Source organism: Arachis stenosperma, chromosome 4 (genome assembly GCF_014773155.1).
Source record: "Arachis stenosperma cultivar V10309 chromosome 4, arast.V10309.gnm1.PFL2, whole genome shotgun sequence".
Classification (NCBI taxonomy): domain Eukaryota; kingdom Viridiplantae; phylum Streptophyta; class Magnoliopsida; order Fabales; family Fabaceae; genus Arachis; species Arachis stenosperma.
This window is the reverse complement of record NC_080380.1, coordinates 18,670,343-18,695,735: the sequence shown is the minus strand read 5'-3', so window position 1 is coordinate 18,695,735 and position 25,393 is coordinate 18,670,343. Positions and strand designations below refer to the sequence as shown.

Below are 25,393 nucleotides of genomic sequence, written 5' to 3'. Positions count from 1 at the left end.
ATAATAATTAAATAATTCTACAGCAAAAAATAGAACACTCGTTAGTGTGTGACCCCATAAGTTCAATACTAAGCAGGTAGTAAATTAGTCATACTAAATTTACTAATCAAGGTTGGTGTCTAGCAACACTCCTCAACGACCCGATAGTATGAAGTAATATATTTTTACTAAGAACCTCAGAAGAACAAAGTAATTCCTTCCATCTTTCCAGCTCCTGGTTAACCCTTAGAGTATAGTTTAATTGTCAAACTCTAACTTGTTACCATTATTATAATAAACTGTGAATGACCTAAAAAACTCATTTCTTCATTCATTCAATCCTCTTGGCCAAGGTTTTATTCATCTCAGTCATTATAATCATAGAGCTCAAACTATTTACCGAGAGTTGACGGATTCCTTATTGACTAATCATTAATTCTACAAATATTTAAATCATACCCAATATCCATTCAACTAGCACCCTAGGGTATTAGGTGTGTGGAATCAAAGTATAATAAATACGTTGTTAATTACTATGATAGTTGCAGGTCAAAGGAAACTTTATTACTATGTTCATCTTGAAAATATCCTATTGACAAATATGTGGTAATTATAACCATTAGAAATTCTCAGAGTGAGCTAGTTCAATAGTCATATCCCTATATGCACCATTTATATATATAATTTAATGAATGAGATTTATTAATCTTCATCCAATGAAGCCCATTATATATATATATATTGATCTTTCCGGATTATTAATGTCCTTTTTAATAATCCTATGACCAAGAACAATTTAGATTAAATTATAAAAGATTTATCTCTCAATATTATGATCACTATCACAATGATAAATCTCTAAATTTAATTAAGGACCTTATTATATTAGCATTTTAATATAATAATAATAACAAATTATTTGACACATGATTGATTGGATTGTGGTCATACTCCTTATTCCCAACAATTAAATAGGCAAAACGTTGCGTTTTATTAAATTTTTACAGACGAAAAATCTGTCTGTAATTTAAATTTTTTGTCAGAAATATTGAGATAACCGTAATTTTGTCACCACCCATTCACACTCCATTCGAAAGTTGCTATAGAAGGTGCTGTTGAACTCTTCGCCCTCATCCCTCGAACTCTTCTCCTCCGGTAGAAGGTGCTGTCGCCGCCGGCAGGACAGCCCGTGGGTGCCTTCGTCATCTGGGGAAGCTCTACTCGGTCCTCTTCGCATCGTTTCTCCTCTCCTCGCCGTCGCACGAAGTTCTGAGTTGAGCTCGTGGCATCACCGTCGCGAAGGGTTCCTCCCTTCATCGCCGAGCGTTGTTTTTGATTTTCTACTCCTCGCCATTTTTTATTTAGGATTAAGCTAGCGTTTGCCTTTGATTTTGTGATTTCATTTCTGATTTTGTGATTTAATCTCTACGTTTGCCTGTTTCTTCTAAATTTGGATTAACTCATCGAGTTCTTTAATTATTCACCATGAAAGAGCCACTGTGTGTCAAGTTTTGTGATGACTTGATTGTTTATTTGATAGTTCATGAATTGCTTCCCGTGGCATTGTCCTTGCTGATTAAGAGTTTGCTGAGAGTTATGGTGAAAGTGCTACAGGAGCCGTAGTTCACAAGACTCTACAGTTAGTCCGTCAACATCAGGATAATATAGTACAACTCTTTTAAGATTGAAGCAAAAATTGAGTGGTTTTTGGTTGCATGTGGTTCAGCGATGGCCTATGGTATATTTATCCTCAATAATTTTTGTAAAACTGTTACAGTTATATACTGTTTTACTATTTGTTCTACCTTCAAAATTGTATGAGAAGTCAGAACTCACAATTTAAATTATACTTGGTTGATCCTTGTATGAAACCCGATTATTTTCTTCTTTTGTTGGAGCTGTATGTTTGCTTAAGCTTACAAAGTTTGAACTGGCTTTGTCTAAAAGAATATTTTGCTTTTACTGAATAAAGTTGGAGCTAACTTCTAAACCTTCTAATAATTTAATTTTTAATTCTTGTGTTTATTAGGATCTTTATTTTTTATTTTTATTTTGGTGTTAATCATATATATATTTTTATGGTATATCAGTGGCTAATTAAAGAGATGAAGATCTAAGCTATTTCTTGTCTTGATTGTGTATAGTATTTTAATTTTTTGTTATTGAATTTGGGGTTAATGAATATAAAAGGCATGGTCCCCATGTTGAATTTTTAATATAGATATAGGGAATTAGATTGGATACGTTAGAAGGAATGAATAAAATAAAATTGGGCAATATATTATGACATATATTTGCTTGCTGCTCTTGCTTGTTGCCACGTTGTTTTCTTTTAGATGAGTTATATGAATCTCTGACTTTGTTTTCTCTCTTGTTTGGCTAATGTATTACTTCTACTTTTACTACCAGTTGCAATTGGGCCTCAAACTGATCTGCTAAGGACTCAAATATACTTAAATAGCAATCTAGTGAGTTTCTCATCCTCTTGGTTAGTTTGGTTCATTAAAGGTTATCTTTGCATTTTACTTGTGTTTTCAGCTACCTGGATGTTAAGTATATTGGTTAGAAGAACTGGGCCATTTCCAACAATTTTTTGTCTTAGATAACTGATACTTTTAAAATATATTCTTAGAATTTTATGCATGTACTATATTATGTAAAAATTAATATAATTTTTTAATATCTATGAGAAATATGCTATTTGTTTCCATCTCTAAATGGAAGTGATTGTATTATCATGACTTCAATTTTAAATCATTCCTTGCTGTGGACATATGGAGTTTATATATGAATTTTTTTTCTTGAGAAATGCTACTATAGTTACATCATTTTGTTTAGGATGCCATCTAATTAATATGTTTCCTTTTTCCGTTCATTATTTTTGTTTTTCTATTTGTTTGTTTTAAAAATATTATTGATGCTTAAAATTTTATAATGGCACAAATATGCATGTATATGATCAGAAACGGTATGTCTGATTTATATTGAAACTTTTGGCTTTGCATTACAAGAGTTACGTATCTCCTTCAGTTGAAACTACTTATTGGTTGTACTTTTCTCTTTGATCCATGAATCAAGAGTAGTTCATTTGCTCAAATTTGTTGTGAGACTTCTTACGATGCATCAGCTCATATGGTGTCATTCCATTTTTTGTCTTTTTGTCCCTTCTCACATAATGTGTTGCCTTAAAAAATTTTCTGCCATATAAACTTTGTTTTTCTATTGCATGCTCCCTTCAAAGTGTTTTTTCCTCACGAATTTAAGTATTAGTATATAAGCTTATTTTGATTTTCAACTTAAAAAATATTATGCTATTCATTTACTGTTATCCATGGACCACGATAACAGAGAAACGAGAGAAAAATTGACAGAAAGCTAGAATTGAATTTTACTAACGGTGAGATTTAGATTTACATTAGAGATACACACTATGTAAAGGATACTAACTATCAAGAAACTAACACATTGTGGTAACTAATGACAGAAATTACTCACATCTATCTCCAATTAAGTAACTAATATCTCTAAAATTTAATCTGATTGGTTGGTAATTAAATGATCGGACTAATATTTTAATTTACAGCAGGGTCAGGATGCTCATATCACTGGGATTCATGTTGGCACCTTGAAATGAGAGCAGGGAGTGGATGAAGAAAATTGTCTCAGCATCAATGGCAGTGAAACTAATGCTACCATTTCTAGAGCACTCACAAATAACTATGCATAAGCTTAAATCTTTCTACTTTTGACAATTTTTACCCACTACAAATTTAGCATATTAAATTGACTGTAAGTTCGTTCTTTCTTTTTTCTTTTGGCCTTGAACCATCAATTCCATCAAACTATCAGATTTGTTATTGATTAGAATTTAGAATAGAAGCTTCTCTATTCAATTAAGTTACTCAACTTCCCTTGAAATTTGATTATGCAGGGTCCATGCTTAAGCAAAATGGGCACTACTGTTTCTTTTATCTAGTGATGGCACTACTGTTTTTTTTTTTTATCTCTTTTCCGTTCTTATCTTTTCGGTGGGTTTGGTCTGAATGTGAATATGATATTTGCTTCTTTTTTTCTCTCTCTTGGTTCTTCAGAAATCCGACAATATCAGAGGGTGAAAACCAACGAGAGGTACTCTGCAGTTCTAATCTGATCAATTTTAGTAATGCAGAAACCTTAAAAATGTTTTTGTTCTTTTCACGCTAATTTCAATTTATTCCCCTTTAATACCACTTGAGTTTCTCAATATAACCCTAATTTTAACGACCTTTATCTGATTTCGCTCATTGACTTCCTTTGACTTGTCCATTTGCAATTTGGGATTTTTAGCTACTTATATTGTACATTGGTGCACGAAATTGTGATCAATACTTTTTCACAGCTCAAATAATCCCTAGTAATGGCTCCAAAAACTTGGTGCTCAATACCATGGCATAAACACAACTTCGCACAACTAACCAGCAAGTGCACTGGGTCGTCCAAGTAATAAACCTTACGTGAGTAAGGGTCGATCCCACGGAGATTGTTGCTATGAAGCAAGCTATGGTCACCTTGTAAATCTCAGTCAGGCAGACTCAAATGGGTATAATGATGAACGAATAAAGCATAAAGATAAAGATAGAGATACTTATGTATATCATTGGTGAGAGCTTCAGATAAGCGTATGAAGATGCCTTCCCTTCCGTCTCTCTGCTTTCCTACAGTCTTCATCCAATCCTTTCTTACTCCTTTCCATGGCAAGCTCGTGTAGGGTTTCACCGTTGTCAATGGCTACCTCCCATCCTCTCAGTGAAAATGTTCCCATGCTCTGTCACAGCATATGGCTAATCAGCTGTCGGTTCTAGGTCAGGCCGGAATAAAATCCATCGATCCTTTTGCGTCTGTCACTAACGCCCCGCCTGCTAGGAGTTTGAAGCACGTCACAGTCATTCAATCATTGAATCCTACTCAGAATACCACAGACAAGGTTAGACCTTCCGGATTCTCTTGAATGCCGCCATCAGTTCTTGCCTATACCACGAAGACTCTGATCTCACGGAATGGCTGGCTCGTTTGTCAGGCGAGCACTCGGTTGTCAGGCGATCAACCATGCATCGTGTATCAGGAATCCAAGAGATATTCACTAAGCCTCATATGCTTGTAGAACAAGAGTGGTTGTCAGTCACTTTGTTCATAAGTGAGAATGGTGATGATACGTGACAATCATCACCTTCATCAAGTTGAAGAACAAATGATATCTTGGACAAGGAACAAGCGGAATTGAATAGAGGAACAATAGTAATTGCATTAATACTCGAGGTACAGCAGAGCTCCACACCTTAATCTATGGTGTGTAGAAACTCCACCGTTGAAAATACATAAGAACAAGGTCTAGGCATGGCCGTGAGGCCAGCCTCCCAGTGATCTAAGATAGCATAAAACTCAAAGATAGCTACCAAGATTCTTCGATCAAAATACAATAGTAAAAGGTCCTACTTATAGAAAACTAGTAGCCTAGGGTGTACAGAGATGAGTAAATGACATAAAAATCCACTTCCGGGCCCACTTGGTGTGTGCTTGGGCTGAGCAAATGAAGCTTTTTCGTGTAGAGACTCCTCTTGGAGTTAAACGCCAGCTTTTATGCCAGTTTGGGCGTTTAACTCCCATTTGGGTGCCAGTTCCGGCGTTTAACGCTGGAATTTCTTGAGGTGACTTTGAATGCCGGTTTGGGCCATCAAATCTTGGGCAAAGTATGGACTATCATATATTGCTGAAAAGCCCAGGATGTCTACTTTCCAACGCCGTTGAGAGCGCGCCAATTGGGCTTCTGTAGCTCCAGAAAATCCACTTCGAGTGCAGGGAGGTCAGAATCCAACAGCATCTGCAGTCCTTTTGAGTCTCTGGATCAGATTTTTGCTCAGATCCCTCAATTTCAGCCAGAAAATACCTGAAATCACAGAAAAACACACAAACTCATAGTAAAGTCCAGAAAAGTGAATTTTAATTAAAAACTAATAAAATATACTAAAAACTAACTAGATCACACTAAAACATACTAAAAACAATGCCAAAAAGCGTACAAATTATCCGCTCATCACAACACCAAACTTAAATTGTTGCTTGTCCCCAAGCAACTGAAGATCAAATAGGATAAAAAGAAGAGAATATGCAATGAACTCCAAAAACATCTATGAAGATCAGTATTAATTAGATGAGCGGGGCTTTTAGCTTTTTGCCTCTGAATAGTTTTGGCATCTCACTTTATCCTTTGGAACTCAGAATGATTGGCTTCTTTAGGAACTCAGAATCCAGATAGTGTTATTGATTCTCCTAGTTAAGTATGATGATTCTTGAACACAGCTACTTATTGAGTCTTGGCTGTGGCCCAAAGCACTCTGTCTTCCAGTATTACCACCGGATACATACATGCCACAGACACATAATTGGGTGAACCTTTTCAGATTGTGACTCAGCTTTGCTAAAGTCCCCAATTAGAGGTGTCCAGGGTTCTTAAGCACACTCTTATTGCCTTGGATCACAACTTAATTTCTTTCTTTTTCTTTCTCTTTTCTTTCTTTTTTTTTCTTTTCGTTTTTTTTTTTCGCTTGCTCCCCTTTTTCTCTTTTTTTTTTATTCACTGCTTTTTCTTGCTTCAAGAATCATTTTTATGATTTTTCAGATCCTCAGTAACATGTCTCCTTTTTCATCATTCTTTCAAGAGCCAACATTCATGAACCACAAATTCAAAAGACATATGCACTGTTCAAGCATACATTCAGAGAACAAAAGTGTTGCCACCACATCAAAATAATTAAACTGTTATAAAATTCAAAATTCATGCAATTCTCATCTTTTTCAATTAAGAACAATCTCTAAGAAAGGTGAAGGATTCATAGGACATTCATAACTTTAAGGCATAGACACTAAGACACTAATGATCATAAGACACAAACATGGATAACATAAGCATGAAAATTTCGAAAAACAAGAAAATAAAGAACAAGGAGATTAAAGAACGGGTCCACCTTAGTGATGGCGGCTTGTTCTTCCTCTTGAAGGTCTTATGGAGTGCTTGAGCTCCTCAATGTCTCTTCCTTGTCTTTGTTGCTCCTCTCTCATGATTCTTTGATCTTCTCTAATTTCATGGAGGAGGATGGAATGTTCTTGGTGCTCCACCCTTAGTTGTCCCATGTTGGAACTCAATTCTCCTAGGGAGGTGTTTACTTGCTCCCAATAGTTTTGTGGAGGAAAGTGCATCCCTTGAGGTATCTCAGGGATCTCATGATGAGAGGGGTCTCTTGTTTGCTCCATCCTTTTCTTGGTGATGGGCTTGTCCTCATCAATGGGGATATCTCCTTCTATGTCAACTCCTACTGAATAACAGAGGTGACAAATGAGATGAGGAAAGGCTAGCCTTGCCAAGGTGGAAGACTTGTCCGCCACTTTGTAGAGTTCTTGGGCTATGACCTCATGAACTTCCACTTCTTCCCCAATCATGATGCTATGAATCATGATGGCCCGGTCTAGAGTAACTTCGGACCGGTTGCTAGTGGGAATGATTGAGCGTTGGATAAACTCCAACCATCCTCTAGCCATGGGCTTGAGGTCATGCCTTCTCAATTGAACCGGCTTGCCTCTTGAATCTCTCTTCCATTGTGCGCCCTCTTCACATATGACTGTGAGGACTTGGTCCAACCTTTGATCAAAGTTGACCCTTCTAGTGTAAGGATGTTCATCTCCTTGCATCATGGGCAAGTTGAATGCTAACCTTACATTTTCCGGACTAAAATCCAAGTATTTCCCCCGAACCATAGTAAGATAATTCTTTGGATCCGGGTTCACACTTTGATCATGGTTCTTGGTGATCCATGCATTGGCATAGAACTCTTGAACCATCAAGATTCTGACTTGTTGGATGGGGTTGGTAAGCACTTCCCAACCTCTTCTTCGGATCTCATGGCGGATCTCCGGATATTCACCCTTTTTGAGTGAAAAGGGGACCTCGGGGATCACCTTCTTCAAGGCCACAACATCATAGAAGTGATCTTGATGCACCCTTGAGATGAATCTATCCATCTCCCATGACTCGGAGGTGGAAGCTTTTGCCTTCCCTTTCCTCTTTCTAGAGGTTTCTCTGGCCTTGGATGCCATAAATGGTTATGGAAAAACGAAAAAGCAACGCTTTTACCACACCAAACTTAAAAGGTTTGCTCGTCCTCGAGCAAAAGAAGAAAGAAGAGAGTAGAAGAAGAAGAAATGAGGAAGAAGGAGATGGCTTATGTTTTCGGCCAAGGAGGGGGGAAGTGGTGTTTAGGTTGTGTGAAAATGAAGGAGTGAAGAAGGGTATTTATAGGAGAGAGGGGAGATGGGGTTCGGCCATTATGGGTGGGTTTGGGAGGGAAAGTGGTTTGAATTTGAAGGGTGAGGTTGGTGGGGTTTTATGAAGGATGGATGTGAGTGGTGAAGAGAAAGATGGGAGTTGATAGGTGAGGGGTTTTGGGGAAGAGGTATTGAGGTGATTGGTGAATGGGGGAAGAAGAGAGAGAGTGGTGGTGGGGTTGGTGGGGATCCTGTGGGGTCCACAGATCCTGTGGTGTCAAGGAAAAGTCATCCCTGCACCAAATGTTGCTCAAAATCATGTTTGAGCCATTTCTGGCGTTAAACGCCGGGCTGGTGCCCATTCCTGGCATTTAACGCCAGATTCTTGCCCTTTTCTGGCGTTTAACGCCAGTCTGGTGCCCCTTTCTGGCGTTAAACGCCCAGAATGGTGCCAGACTGGGCGTTAAACGCCCAACTGCTAGGTTTACTGGCGTTTGAACGCCAGCAACATCTTCCTCCAGGGTGTGCTGCTTTTCTTCCTGTTTTTCATTTTGTTTTTGCTTTTTCAATGGATTTTGTGACTTCTTATGATCATCAACCTACAAAAAACATAAAATAACAAAAGAAACTATATAAAATATAATCATTGGGTTGCCTCCCAACAAGCGCTTCTTTAATGTCAGTAGCTTGACAGAGGGCTCTCATGGAGCCTCACAGATACTCAGAGCAATGTTGGAACCTTCCAACACCAAACTTAGAGTTTGAATGTGGGGGTTCAACACCAAACTTAGAGTTTGGTTGTGGCCTCCCAACACCAAACTTAGAGTTTGACTGTGGGGGCTCTGTTTGTCTCTGATTTGAGAGAAGCTCTTCATGCTTCTTCTCCATGGTGACAGAGGGATATCCTTGAGCCTTAAACACATAGGATTCTTTATTCACTTGAATGATCAGTTCACCTCCATCAACATCAATCACAGCCTTTGCTGTGGCTAGGTAGGGTCTGCCAAGGATGATGGATTCATCCATGCACTTCCCAGTCTCTAGGACTATGAAATCAGTAGGGATGTAATGGTCTTCTACTTTCACCAAAACATTCTCTACAAGTCCATGAGCTTGTTTTCTTGAGTTGTCTGCCATCTCTAGTGAGATTCTTGCAGCTTGTACCTCAAAGATCCCTAGCTTCTCTATTACAGAGAGAGGCATGAGGTTTACACTTGACCCTAAGTCACACAGAGCCTTCTTGAAGGTCATGGTGCCTATGGTACAAGGTATTGAAATTTTCCCAGGATCTTGTTTCTTTTGAGGTAATCTCTGTCTAGACAAGTCATCCATTTCTTTGGTGAGCAAAGGAGGTTCATCCTCCCAGGTCTCATTTCCAAATAACTTGTCATTTAGCTTCATGATTGCTCCAAGGTATTTAGCAACTTGCTCTTTAGTGACATACTCATCCTCTTCAGAGGAAGAATACTCATCAGAGCTCATGAAAGGCAGAAGTAAGTCCAATGGAATCTCTATGGTCTCATTTTGAGCCTCAGATTCCCATGGTTCCTCATTGGGGAACTCATTGGAGGTTGGTGCACGCCCATTGAGGCCTTCCTCAGTGGCGTTCACTTTCTCCCCTTCCTCTCCAAATTCGGCCATATTGATGGCCTTGTACTCTCGTTTTGGATTTTCTTCTGTATTACTTGGGAGAGTACTAGGAGGGAGTTCAGTAACTTTCTTGCTCAGCTGTCCCACTTGTGCTTCCAAATTCCTAATGGAAGACCTTGTTTCAGTCATGAAACTTTGAGTGGTTTTGATTAGATCAGAGACCATGGTTGCTAAGTCAGAGGAGTTCTGTTTAGCATTCTCTGTCTGTTGCTGAGAAGATGATGGAAAAGGCTTGCCATTGCTAAACCTGTTTCTTCCACCATTGTTGTTGTTGAAACCTTGTTGAGGTTTCTCTTGATTCTTCCATGAGAAATTTGGGTGATTTCTCCATGAAGAATTATAGGTGTTTCCATAGGGTTCTCCTAGGTAATTCACCTCTTCCATTGAAGGGTTCTCAGGATCATAAGCTTCTTCCTCAGATGAAGCATCCTTAGTACTGCCAGGTGCATTTTGCATTCCAGACAGACTTTGAGAAATCAAATTGACTTGTTGAGTCAATATCTTGTTCTGAGCCAAAATGGCGTTCAGAGCATCAATCTCAAGAACTCCTTTCTTCTGACTTGGCCCATTGTTCACAGGATTTCTTTCAGAAGTGTACATGAATTGGTTATTTGCAACCATTTCAATGAGCTCTTGAGCCTCTGTAGGCATCTTCTTCAGATGAAGAGATCCTCCAGCAGAGCTATCCAAAGACATCTTGGATAGTTCAGAGAGACCATCATAGAAAATACCTATGATGCTCCATTCAGAAAGCATGTCTGAGGGGCATTTTTTGATCAGTTGTTTGTATCTTTCCCAAGCTTCATAGAGGGATTCTCCATCCTTCTGTCTGAAGGTTTGGACTTCCACTCTAAGCTTACTCCATTTTTGAGGTGGAAAGAACTTTGCCAAGAAGGCATTGACTAGCTTTTCCCAAGAGTCCAGGCTATCTTTAGGTTGTGAGTCCAACCATATTCTAGCTCTGTCTCTTACAGCAAAAGGGAATAGCATCAGTCTGTAGACCTCAGGGTCAACCCCATTAGTCTTGACTGTGTCACAGATTTGCAAGAATTCAGCTAAAAACTGATGAGGATCTTCCATTGGAAGTCCATGGAACTTGCAATTCTGTTGCAGTAGAGAAACCAACTGAGGCTTAAGCTCAAAGTTGTTTGCTCCAATGGCAGGGATAGAGATGCTTCTCCCATAGAAGTCGGGAGTAGGTGCAGTAAAGTCACCCAGCACCTTCCTTGCATTGTTGGCATTGTTGTTATTTTCGGCTACCATGGGTTCTTCTTCTTTGAAGAATTCGGTTAGGTCCTCTACAGAGAGTTGTGCCTTAGCTTCTCTTAGCTTTCGCTTTAAGGTCCTTTCAGGTTCAGGGTCAGCTTCAACAAGAATGCCTTTGTCTCTGCTCCTGCTCATATGAAAGAGAAGAGAACAAGAAAATGTGGAATCCTCTATGTCACAGTATAGAGATTCCTTGAGGTGTCAGAGGAAAAGAAAAATAAAAGAAGGAGGTAGAAGAATTCGAACTTGATTAGATAGAGTTCGAATTGTGCATTAAGAAGGAGTAGTACTCCATAAATAGAAGGATGTGGGAGGAAGGAAGAAGATTTTCGAAAATTCAACTAAAAAGATTTTGAAAACATTTTGAAAAACACTTAATTGATTTTCGAAAATAAAAGTGAGAAAGAAATCAAGTGATTTTTGAAAAAAGATTTTGAAATTAGAAATTTAAAAAGATTTGATTGAAAACTTATTTTGAAAAAGATGTGATTAGGAAGATATGATTGGTTTTAGAAAATGTGATTGAGAAGATATGATTTGAAAAACATTTTAAAAAGATTTGATTTGAAAACAATTTTAAAAGATTTGATTTTAAAAATTAATGACTTGCCTAACAAGAAAAGATATGATTCAAACATTAAACCTTTCTCAACAGAAAAGGCAACAAACTTGAGATGTTCAATCAAATCATTAATTGTTAGTAAGTATCTTTTAAAAAAAGAAAGAAATTGATTTTGAAAACATTTGATTGAAAAGATATGATTTGAAAAAGATTTGATTTTGAAAAACTTTGAAAACTTGAAAAAAAATTGATTTTGAAAACAAAATCTTCCCCCTTTGCCATCCTGGCGTTAAACGCCCAGAATGGTATCCATTCTGGCGTTTAACGCCCAAAATGCACCCTTTTTGGGCGTTAAACGCCCAACCAGGTACCCTGGCTGGCGTTTAAACGCCAGTCTGTCCTTCTTCACTGGGCGTTTTGAACGCCCAGCTTTTTCTGTATAATTCCTCTGCAGTATGTTCTGAATCTTCAATTCTTTGTATTTATTGACTTGAAAAGACACAAATTAAAAAATATTTTTGGATTTTTAATAATCAAAATTCAACAAGAATCAAATAACAATGCATGCAAGACACCAAACTTAGCAGTTTGTATACTACTGACACTACATGAGACACATAAACACTCAAGTCAAAAGAATTCAAAGATCAGAGTAAGAAATCATCAAGAATTACTTGAAGATCCTTGAGACACATGAATGAATGTATGCAATTGACACCAAACTTAAGATGAGACACTAGACTCAAGCAAGAAACATCAAATATTTTTGGTTTTTATGATTTTGTGAATTTTTTTTTTTGTGCTTTTCGAAAATTAAGTGGAAAAAGATATCAAAATTCTTAATGAGAATTCCAGGAATCAGTGCAATGCTAGTCTAAGACTCCGGTCCAGGAATTAGACATGGCTTCACAGCCAGCCAAGCTTTCAAAGAAAGCTTCGGTCCAAAACACTAGACATGGCCAAAGGCCAGCCAAGCCTTAGCAGATCACTGCTCCAAAAGCAAGATTGATAAAAAAAAATCAACAAGCTTCTGTGATGATAAGTTGAAACCTCGGTCCAATGAGATTAGACATGGCTTCTCAGCCAGCCAGATTTCAACAAATCATCATGAAACTCTAGAATTCATCTTCAAGAATTTCGAAAAAAAATAAATACCTAATCTAAGCAACAAGATGAACCGTCAGTTGTCCATACACGAACAATCCCCGGCAACGGCGCCAAAAACTTGGTGCACGAAATTGTGATCAATACTTTTTCACAGCTCAAATAATCCCTAGTAATGGCTCCAAAAACTTGGTGCTCAATACCATGGCATAAACACAACTTCGCACAACTAACCAGCAAGTGCACTGGGTCGTCCAAGTAATAAACCTTACGTGAGTAAGGGTCGATCCCACGGAGATTGTTGCTATGAAGCAAGCTATGGTCACCTTGTAAATCTCAGTCAGGCAGACTCAAATGGGTATAATGATGAACGAATAAAGCATAAAGATAAAGATAGAGATACTTATGTATATCATTGGTGAGAGCTTCAGATAAGTGTATGAAGATGCCTTCCCTTCCGTCTCTCTGCTTTCCTACAGTCTTCATCCAATCCTTTCTTACTCCTTTCCATGGCAAGCTCGTGTAGGGTTTCACCGTTGTCAATGGCTACCTCCCATCCTCTCAGTGAAAATGTTCCCATGCTCTGTCACAGCATATGGCTAATCAGCTGTCGGTTCTAGGTCAGGCCGGAATAAAATCCATCGATCCTTTTGCGTCTGTCACTAACGCCCCGCCTGCTAGGAGTTTGAAGCACGTCACAGTCATTCAATCATTGAATCCTACTCAGAATACCACAGACAAGGTTAGACCTTCCGAATTCTCTTGAATGCCGCCATCAGTTCTTGCCTATACCACGAAGACTCTGATCTCACGGAATGGCTGGCTCGTTTGTCAGGCGAGCACTCGGTTGTCAGGCGATCAACCATGCATCGTGTATCAGGAATCCAAGAGATATTCACTAAGCCTCATATGCTTGTAGAACAAGAGTGGTTGTCAGTCACTTTGTTCATAAGTGAGAATGGTGATGATCCGTGACAATCATCACCTTCATCAAGTTGAAGAACAAATGATATCTTGGACAAGGAACAAGCGGAATTGAATAGAGGAACAATAGTAATTGCATTAATACTCGAGGTACAGCAGAGCTCCACACCTTAATCTATGGTGTGTAGAAACTCCACCGTTGAAAATACATAAGAACAAGGTCTAGACATGGCCGTGAGGCCAGCCTCCCAGTGATCTAAGATAGCATAAAACTCAAAGATAGCTACCAAGATTCTTCGATCAAAATACAATAGTAAAAGGTCCTACTTATAGAAAACTAGTAGCCTAGGGTGTACAGAGATGAGTAAATGACATAAAAATCCACTTCCGGGCCCACTTGGTGTGTGCTTGGGCTGAGCAAATGAAGCTTTTTCGTGTAGAGACTCCTCTTGGAGTTAAACGCCAGCTTTTATGCCAGTTTGGGCGTTTAACTCCCATTTGGGTGCCAGTTCCGGCGTTTAACGCTGGAATTTCTTGAGGTGACTTTGAATGCCGGTTTGGGCCATCAAATCTTGGGCAAAGTATGGACTATCATATATTGCTGGAAAGCCCAGGATGTCTACTTTCCAACGCCGTTGAGAGCGCGCCAATTGGGCTTCTGTAGCTCCAGAAAATCCACTTCGAGTGCAGGGAGGTCAGAATCCAACAGCATCTGCAGTCCTTTTGAGTCTCTGGATCAGATTTTTGCTCAGATCCCTCAATTTCAGCCAGAAAATACCTGAAATCACAGAAAAACACACAAACTCATAGTAAAGTCCAGAAAAGTGAATTTTAATTAAAAACTAATAAAAATATACTAAAAACTAACTAGATCACACTAAAAACATACTAAAAACAATGCCAAAAAGCGTACAAATTATCCGCTCATCATACATAAGCATAACTATGTAAGAATTCCCAAATTTTTCATTCTAATTTCAAGAAGAAGCAACTGAAGTAACCACTATTGTTTTGGTGTTTCTTTATTTAATGTTAAGCAAGTGTTTAGCGTGTAATTAGCTAATTGGGATTAAGCTAGAGTTTGCCTTTGATTTAATCTTTTCTGAGGAAGAAAACACTATATTGGTTAGTCTCTTCTTGAAGGTGAGGATATAAATATGAGCATTTCACATGCTGCTGATTCTATTGGTTTGAAAGAGATACCAAGATATGAAGTTAAAATTATTGAGGAGGATGACTGAATGAAAGGAGCTCAGGTCAGTTTGCTTCTTTTCTAGATCAATATATATCATGAAGTTGTTCTTGTGTTGCTTTAGAAGATTGATCTAATATCTACCCAACTTTCTTGCTATTGAAGTTCTGCACTATTATGCTATATTCACATTTCTTCAGCCATCTAGTCTCTGTTCTATGATATTTGGCAAAGTTTTTCATGAGAAAAATGTCTTGGTATGCCTTTCACTCGAAGGCAGAGTAGCTGAAATTTTTGGGTGTATCTTCTAGTGTTTCTGTTCAAATCAATTTTGGAAGGGCATGAGTGAAAATCAGAAGGTTCATCTTTTATGAACTAGAAATCGAGTCAATGAGGCAATGATGGTCTTTATGAAATTGAGTTAGTCCTGTGTTCTAGCTGTTAAATACTAACTGCTAATTGTTTGGTTTCTGTTTAATAGCTATTAAATTTACCGCGTTCTTTACTTAGCATTCTTATTTGGGGAATGATCACTTATTCATATTATGAAAAACTGTCAGCGCGAGAATGTTACTGGAAATAAACTTACAAATTTTTCAATGCTTTCAGGAATCATTTCATCCAGTTGAAGTTACTGAAGGCCTATGGGTGGTGCCCAAGTAGATTACTCTATCTGTACGCATATCTCACACTTATTTTTTTTGTCACAGTTTATCTTCCCTTTTCATTACAAATAATGTGTTGCTAAACTTCCTATAGTTTGTAATTATACATTGCAAATCTATTTAAGTATTGAATTTTTGCATCTTGTTTGAATACCATTTTTATCTTTGACCATTTTTCTTCTTGTTTTCCCCACATCCTTTTTGTCTGAGAACTATTTGTTCATCCTAAATTGAATATTCTGTGAGACTAGTATATTCTAATGAAAAATCTTGAATCTTACACAGGATATTCAAGCAATGGATGTAATTCTTAATCCTGGACTAGCCTTTGGAATTGGAGACCATCCGACTACCAAATTATGTCTATTACTCCTACATGACTGTATAAAAGGAGGAGAATACATCTTGGACTATGGCACTAGCACTGGAATTCTAGCAATTGCAGCTCTAAAGGTATTTTATTAATGATCTGTATATGTTAAGAACTTAAAGTAAAATGAAAAAGCTATTTGGAACTGGGATACCTACTCCAGTTTAAGTTAGCTAGAATGCTTTTGCTGTACAGTAGAGTTCATTTTCATTCTTACTTTATTTCCTTGAACATCTCTGTGTGGAAAGCTAAATATTATAACCGTCACTATCATATTCACATATTTTAACTGTCTTGTTTTGGTTAATTTGTTGTGGTAGCTTTGATGTAAGGAATTTTTTTTCATAGCATTGATTAGAAAATACTTGGGTTATCAAATTAGTGAAAACTTTCAGAAGTTAATTGATAGAACATATGTCAGATATGAATTTTCAGAGACATTTTGATATGACATGTTCTGTACTTATTGGGCCTCATATAGGGTTTAGGGTTTAATTATTAAATTAGTATGAAAGAGCATATTATTGATGTAATAGAATCAGTTGAGAAATTAATCAAATGAGAGTTTAGGAAAGCAATTCTAGACCTTCTGCAGTTTCATATTCACCAATAATAGACCTTTTGCAGTTTGGTGTTGCGCCATTACCGTTGGAGTCGATATAGATTCACAAGCAATTGCATCAGCATCTGAAAATGCTACTCTGAATAACATCAGACCAGACAAGCTGCAACTGCACTTGATTGCAAGCCAAACTTCTTCATCCTGTAGGGATGACTGGCCATTGATACGAGAGGATTGCGTTGGTTAGGAATTTCTCTTATAGAAAGAAGAATTTCGTTGTAAGCATAGCTCCAAACCAATAAACAACTCTCGCATCAAATTAAATTTGGTTGTCACATGTACAAACCCCAAATAAGAATTAACCGGAGTATTTGGACTCCGGGTCGTCTCACGAGGATTGCAATGAAGTGAATGATTATTGGCTATGAAGGAACAAAAGGGGTATGATTGATAAAGGGGCAAGGAAGTAAATGGACAAGAATTTAAATGACAAGAAGAGTAAATCAAGCAAGTAACTAAAGAAAGCAAGTAATAAAGAGAGACATTCATGGCAAGAATTGAGATCATAGGCTTTCTATCCTAGTCATACAATGATTAATTCATCTTATTTAGTCAACTCCAACAAACGGAAGAAGGTATCATGTCATCTTCACATAGGGAGAATGTCAAACAAGACTAGTTAATCATGTCGCAAATATAAACAAGAATTTATCTTATTTCATCATCTCCAACATTGGAAGAAGGTGTAAGTTATCTTCCATGAGAGAAAGTCAAACAAGACTAGCTAATATCAATCCAAATGTCCTAATCACCCACTAATTGAATTAGCAAGAGATTAGAGTCAATGGAAATCATACTAGCTAACAACTCTAGATCACCAACATAAGTTGGGTTTTCGTGACTCAAGATTGCCTAATTACTCTTTCCAAGCCAAGAATGCTCAAAATCTACTCTAACATCCAACCAAGCATTTTGTCAAACACTTGGAAGACATAAAAGGAAAGCATAATAAATGACAAGAAATAGTAAAATCTAACAACTACCAATTGCAAGGAAAATGAGATCACAACTCAAATCAACAATGAAAGAACATCAAACATTAAATTGCACTAAAAGTAAATCAAATCCAACAAGAGCATCCATGAACATAAAAGAGAAATTAACATGAAAACTAAGAAAATCAAGTAGTAGGAACAAGAAATCATAAAAGAAACAAGATGAAAACATGTAATTGAACCTAGATCTAAGATGGAAATATCCCAAACCTAACCTAATTCTAGAGAGAAGAGGGAGCTTCTCTCTCTAGAAACTAAACTACATTATGCTAATCCTACAAACAATTGCTCCCCCTTTGTCCAAGATTAAACTCTTCATGAAATAGCATTAGAAATGAGTTGGATTGGGCCCAAAATACTCTAGAAATTGCTGGCCACGAGTTGCTTTTAGTAAATCACGTGCACCAATCTGCACGCACACGTACAGTGCACGTGCACGTCCCTAGACGTCAGGAAACTATGACAAATTTTATATCATTTTGAAGCCCCAGATGTTAGCTTTCTAACACAACTAGAACCGCCTCATTTGGACCTCTGTAGCTCAAGTTATGGTCGATTGAGTGCAAAGAGGTCAGGCTTGACAGCTTTACGGTTCCTTCATTTCTTCATGAGTTCTCCCACTTTGCATGCTTTTTCTTCATTCCTTCAATCCAATCTTTGCCTTTTAAACCTGAAACCACATAACAAACATATCAAGGCATTGAATGGAATTAAAGTGAATTAAAATCACCAATTTAAGGGCCTAAAAAGCATGTTTTTACATTTAAGCATAAATTAAGGGAGAATTACAAAACCATACTATTTCATTGAATAAATGTGGGAAAAGGTGATAAAATCCCCTAAAATAAGCACAAGATAAACCACAAAATTGGGGTTTATCAGCCATCTAGAGTTGTCGAGGGAGAAAATGCTTTCGAGATAAACAGAGTCACTCACAAGGATAAATATGATGTGGTCATCGCAAACATACTTTTAAATCCTCTGTTAAATCTTGCTGATCAAATTATCTTTTCTGCAAAGCCTAGAACAATTATTGGTCTCTCTGGAATCTTAAGTGAACATATAGTTTAAATGTTCAATTAATTCTCATTATCAATTTTCTTTATTCGGAATGCAGCTATCTCTTTGCTGCCAAGTGCATATTCTTGTTGGTGGAACTGCTTCGAATCACATTCTCCTCCTAAATTCATCTCCTTTGTTCCTTATGCAGGTCCAGAACTTTTACAAAAATATTCACTATTCTTAGAAGGCATAGAAGTTTCAAAAATGGATGACTGGGTCTGTGTGAGTGGCAGAAAAAGAAAGAATATCGAGTTGATGATATACTAGGAATTATAGTTGATGATCAATACATTTTGTTTATGTTTTGAATTATATTGAGTTGCTTGTTTATAGTACTTTTCTTTTAGTTTGATAATACGATGAATTTGTTTATTTTTTGAAATATTATAAATATTTGAATACAAATTAGATAAAAATTGTACTAAATTTATATTTATTTTGTATGAAAACAAGTTTATTTTGTAATTAGAAAAATAAAAAAAATTCTATTTTACCTTACTCACGAATTTACAGACGGATTTTCTGTCTGTAATCAGAGTGTGAGATGATTTTCCAAAGTTCAAATTATAGACGAAAAATCTATCGGAAAATTCGTCTGTAATTATAGGTAGAAAATTCGTCTGAAAATCCGCCTGTAATTATAGACGGAAAATTTGTCGAAAAATCCGTCTGTAATTACAGACGAAAAAATCCGTCTGTAATTACAAACGAAAAATCCGTCGGAAAGTTCGTCATCTCAGGAAAATGGATGGAGAATTTACAGAGGAAAAATTCGTCGGTAACTGGTAAAAATCCGTCTGTAATTTTCCGACGGAAAAAAAATCCGTCGGTAAATAATTTCCGACGGGGCTTTTACAGAGGGACAAAATTCGTCGATAATTTCGTCGGTAACCAAATATTTGTCTATAATAAAGACTAAATCCGTCTGTAAATCTGTCTGTATTAATCCATTTTCTAGTTGTGCACTACTAGAAAACAGCAAATTACAGACAGATTTTTCCAACGGAATTTTTCTGTTGAAAATACCGACGGATTTTCGACAGATTTTCCGTCGGAAAAAATAAAAAAAATTCACAAAATTTACCGACAAATACTAATATGCCTCGGTAATTTTGTCGATAAAATTAAAATTAAAATTTGAAACTATCGATAACAAAAAATCACTCTGTAATCTTCTAATAAATCCCTCGAAAATTTTAATTAGGTCCAGTCCTGATGAAATACACCATATTCGATGATGAAACTTCATTCAACGCAAAATCATCATTCATCTTCTCTGATCCTTCGTTTAAGCTCGCTCTCCTCCTCCTCCTTCTCCCCCCCCTCTCTCTCTCTCTCTCTCTCTCTCTCTCTCTCTCTCTCTCTCTCTTTGATTCGAGTTGAAAATAGGAAAAAACTGTGACTTTTCGGTTGCTTCTGCTTTGTCGCTACTTGTGTCGCACGAGCTCCCTTCGTCACTACTCGCTTGCACGAGCTCCTTCCGCTGCCGCTCGCTTGCATGAGCTCCCTCCTCTGCTGCTCGCATTGCACGAGCTCCCTCTGCCACTTATCAGTTTATGTCTCTCTTTGTCTCGCGCCATCCATCCTCGCCGTTCACAGCCTCATCGAGTCATCGTGTCACCAGATCTAAAACCTACATGTACATTTTTATCTATTTTAGATTCTGGAATTTCTATTGTTCTATATTTTTTTGTTGAATTCAAATGTTCATACATTATGGTTGCATCTAAAACTCGATCTGTTCCACTTTCATTTTGTTCATACGTTGTTTGTATTTTGCATTTGAAGGAACTATAAATACCAGTTTATGAAATGCAATGTGCTAATTACATAGATTGAAATTACTCTGTGACTAATTAGAATGAGATTATCAACAATAATTTCATGCCCTATCAATATCGTAAACCATCTCATAAATCTAAGTACTTTGACAAATATCAGTTGATGTTAATAAACTATGTTTTTTGTTTCAGCTTGCTCTAGGTGCTGTAAATTCAGAGGTTCTTCTTGAAAGGTATGAGCTTTAAATTATTTACATGACTTTCATATGCAATATTGAAGGAATAAGCAAAATTTTATGCATCTATTTGTTTGTTATCTATAGGTTTATTAAGGAACGAAAAAAAAGGATCCAGATGTTGAGATTGCAGTTGCTTATTGAATTCTACTTTCTATTAAGAAATTGACCATAAAGGGGATATTTGTATTTCTTATTGAGTTCTACTTTCTATTAAGAAATTGACCATAAGATTGAAAATAGGATAAGAGAAACTAATATACTGAAATGTCAAATGTGTTTCCTTTGATCCTATTTGTGTACCTAGATAATTCAAATATTTATATTTATTTATTTTATTATCATAAAAGCTAGCATGAAAGTCCTCGAGAACTCCATCTGGACTAGTTACGAACGAGTCAAAGAGAGTGGAACCAGGACAAGCACCGGATTTCGCTAAGACTTTTGGACATAGACCAGGAAACCAAGAAAGATTGAATCTCCTAAACCCGGTGTCAAGCAGACGAATGAGAAATTGTGAATGGTTGGAGAGAGTGAAGCTTCACTTTCCTAGCTCCTAAGTCCCTGACGGTAGGTACGTTCCGCCACCGCCCTAACCTAGTTCATTGGAAAGGTTATAGCAGCGATGCCAACTCCTTCCTCATAGTCTTTCTAGCGGGACTAACTTTACGTTGATAGAGGACGATTTGGCACATCTTCCATTTCCTGGTATGAAAGTCCTTAGGCTTGGTTTTCTGTGAGTCGGCATAAGCCATCAAAGCTTTTGCTCTTATCGATGTGATCCTTGTCTTTAGCTTGGCACCAGGGCGGCTTGCTTACTTGATTGACAGACAGACCCGAACCCCACTCCCGTCGATCTTCGACCTTTCTGCGCTTTTCAGTCCTTAATTATATATGCTTTTTTTTGTTTTGTAATTATTTAGTCTTTATTGATTGGAATTATGTCTTATGTTCTTGTGAATTATATATTTCTAAAACATAGGGGGCACATCCACACAGACAAGGAGTCCCATCTTCACCTGCTGTAAGCTATGATGTTTTCTGAGATCAGTTCTTAATTTAGGCATAGAATGATATTAATTTTTGTTTCATTTCTATTGATGCAATGCTGAAGACTGGGACACCTCTAAGTATGGAGATGCCACCAAAATCTGCAAATTATGATCGGGGTTTGATGAAGAAACTGAAAGCTTTTGAGGGACTTGCAATGTCAATTGGAAATGGCCATACTGATAGTACAGAGCTTAGAACTGAAAACAAGCTGTCACAGAGGTTTGTTAGTCTGTTTTCTTTCTATATAAATTTCTGTAGATTCTTTTTTATTTTTTATTTTTTTGAATTCTTACGTTGTGGGGTCATGGAGGGGAAATCAGATACTCTTTAGTGGGATTAAACTCAAATTTTATCCCTCTATTTAGAAGACTAGTCTATGAGTTAGTTATTCTATTAGGTGCTTGTGGATAACTAAGTTTTTGATGATATGAACAGTGTGGATACTGGGGGTTCTAGTGATGGAAGTGATGGCAACACTGTAGGGATGAGAACTTGCTTGCAATTAGCAATTTTTTTTCATGCATTTGTTTGACCATGTTGCCAATGGTTTATTTTTCTTTTTAAATTGATTTCACAAAATTAAAGATTAAATTATGATATTTTCCGTCTTATGTTCAGGCTAATCAAACACCAAGGAAAAGAAGCTGTGAGAGAACACCAGCCACTAGTATGACTCTGTTCTTCATCAAGTGTCATATCTTGATGAACAATAGAGTTGTCCTGGGATCACAATTATCTTTCTGATACCATCATTGCACTAATTTTCTCGACCGGTTAATTGAGTAGAGTCTTTATTAGTCTGATGTCAGATTATTTTAATCTTTAAGTTAAGATGAAAATTTACCCAAAAGTTTGTGATTAGTTCAATAAATGCAGTTCACTTTAACATGAGATTTTGCCAGATCAAATTGAACTCAAGTTTCCTTTGCTGACAAGGCTTGTATTTTGCTGTGCCGGATTCTAGCTTCAATAAAGATGATTTGTATCCTTCTCCAATTTTTGGCTGCTGAACAATTTTTAACATAGAACTGAAAAAAATGAAAATAAAAAATTCTATAGATGAAATAGTGAAATTATGTTGATCTGCCACCCTGAATGATACCAAAATCAATTCATATATGATTGTGTTTTACATTTTTCATCCATTTGATTTATTTCTGTACTTTGTTTTCAGAAATTCTATATTGAAGCTATGAAAAATGAAAAGATTATATGACGATATGATATTTTCATTCCGTTTGGTTTTATTGGTATTTGTTCCTTAATCTAATTCTCTTCAGATTTGATGAATCTATGAGTTTGAAATAACTTGGACTCTCAGATGCTTGTCTGGCCACGTTAGCATCTGGAGGTTAGTGATACTGATATGCCACTTGCCTCCATTGGCATTCTTGTTGGTTGTGAGAATTTCATGCATATGTTTTGGTTCTAATATTCTTCAGTTAATGAGTTATAACTAAATAAGTTCGCTCACTTATAATTCTTTTCTTTATAACCAAATTAGTTACAGCTCATTGTTCCCTGTATCTAAAGCAATATAATTAAAGGATAAGTTACAGAAAGAAAATAGTAGCATAAGTAGTTATTCTTAGAAGGGTGTCTATGTATAAGAAATTTTAATCTTTTATTTTTTGTTAAAAACTATGCTCAATCCTCATCATAACACAAGTTTTGGATTCTACTAATTTTCTGTTGTTGCAGTGAATAAGCAGTTAAATGATAAAGAGAGAGTTGCTGCTGCCTTGGAGAATCCTTTTATTTTTGCATATTATGCAAAACAAGTAACTTCAAATGTTATCATTCATGCCAAAATTAAGAGTAAACTTGCACCAAGAGATTTCTAGTAAAAATATTTCTTGGTCAAGAATAACCCAAACAATGATTGTGGTGTCGACTGATTAGAATTAGAAATGTTATAGTTAGAACAACATAATTCGTGTGTTCAAATTTTAAACTGTTTGAATGTAGTGGATTTTATGCAATTTTTTTTTATGATGAATGATTCCTCTATTTGTTAACCCAGCTGACTTATGTAGGGATTAAAATCAGAATTGGAGAAAGCTTCTCTGTTTTGGGCTGTAGTGCTATCTACTTGAATGAATCACGCATCAATGCCTTGCCAAGGTTGGCATTCAGTTTTGGATATGATATTTCTTAGATTTTGGTTTTTTGTTTACTTTAGTCTACACCACATGAATGTGATCTCAAAATGAGTACATTTTAATGTAGCATGATGTAGCCTCTATTGTATTAGGGTGTAGTTGTATTTTCCCTTGGTATATGATAGTGCATCTCTTGGTTGAGCTTCATTTCTTCATTGTTAATTGCTATTTGCTCAGCCAGCTAATCTTGATATGGTTTGTTATTTTGCATATTATTAATTTAAAGATATCAATTTTCATTTTGTTGATCACTTATCTGAGTTTATTAATGATAGGGTCTATGTTCTCACTCTGGGAATTTTTATTGAGGAACAAAAAGGCAAAGTTTTTTGTGAGGAAAGCAGTGATGAAGAAGAAGAAGCAGCAGCAGAAAGAGCAAGTGAAGTGAATTTTGCAAATAAGATAAGTGAAATTAATACAGGACCTCCTTCACCAACTTCATCTATTAATTATTAGAGCAGCGAAAATTGTTCAAATAAGTTAGAAAATTGAATAAGAGTTGCTTGCAATATAGGTCTTTTAATTTACTAGTATGAGGAAAATCATTTAGAGCCCTTTGGATACCCATTAACAACTTTTAATTTACTCAATAGACTTTGTTTATGTATGTTTGTTACTTATTATTATAGTTGATGTATTAATATACTTTGTTTATATTTTGAATTATATTGACTTGCTTGTTTATAGTATTTTTCTTTTAGTTTGATAATACGATGAATTTGTTTATTTTTTGAAATATTATAAATATTTGAATACAAATTAGATAAAAATTTGTATTACATTTATATTTATTTTGTATGAAAATAAGTTTATTTTGTAATTGGAAAAATAAAAAAATTCTATTTTACCTTACTGACAGATTTACAGACGGATTATCTGTCTGTAATCAGAGTGTGAGATGATTTTCCAAAGTTCAAATTACAGACGGAAAATCTGTCGAAAAATTTGTCTGTAATTACAGACGGAAAATTTGTCTGAAATCCGTCTGTAATTACAGACGAAAAATTCGTCTGTAATTACAGATGAAAAATTCGTTGGAAAGTTCGTCGTCTTCGGGAAATGGATGGAGAATTTACAGAGGGAAAATCCGTCGGTAACTGGTAAAAATTTGTCTGTAATTTTCTGACGAAAAAAATCCATCGGTAAATAATTTTCGACGAAGCTTTTACAGAGGAACAAAACCCATCAGTAATTTCATCGGTAACCAAAAATTTGTTTGTAATAAAGACTAAATCTGTCTGTAAATCTATCTGTATTAATCCATTTCTAGTTGTGGATCATACTATAAATATAGTTTTATGTCATCATCAGTGTAAACGAGATATTAATACACATATTTCATTGTCACTACTAACAAGACAAATTGAATCTAGTTTTTAAACATACCTCGTTTGCAAATAAAATAAATGTAATATTTTTTTATGGTGATGCTACTATATGACCAAGTTATTTTAGTAACCAAATTGACCTAATGG

General features: G+C 36.3%; 1 non-coding gene and 1 pseudogene across 1 annotated transcript; both read left to right on the top strand.

Moving 5' to 3' along the window:
- Window positions 1-1,707: 1,707 nt before the first annotated feature.
- Window positions 1,708-22,288, top strand: LOC130974727 (uncharacterized; annotated as a pseudogene).
- Window positions 10,675-10,782, top strand: LOC130977790 (small nucleolar RNA R71). The gene has a single exon (XR_009085466.1). It is a non-coding gene; the product is annotated as a small nucleolar RNA R71 (small nucleolar RNA).
- Window positions 22,289-25,393: the final 3,105 nt, after the last annotated feature.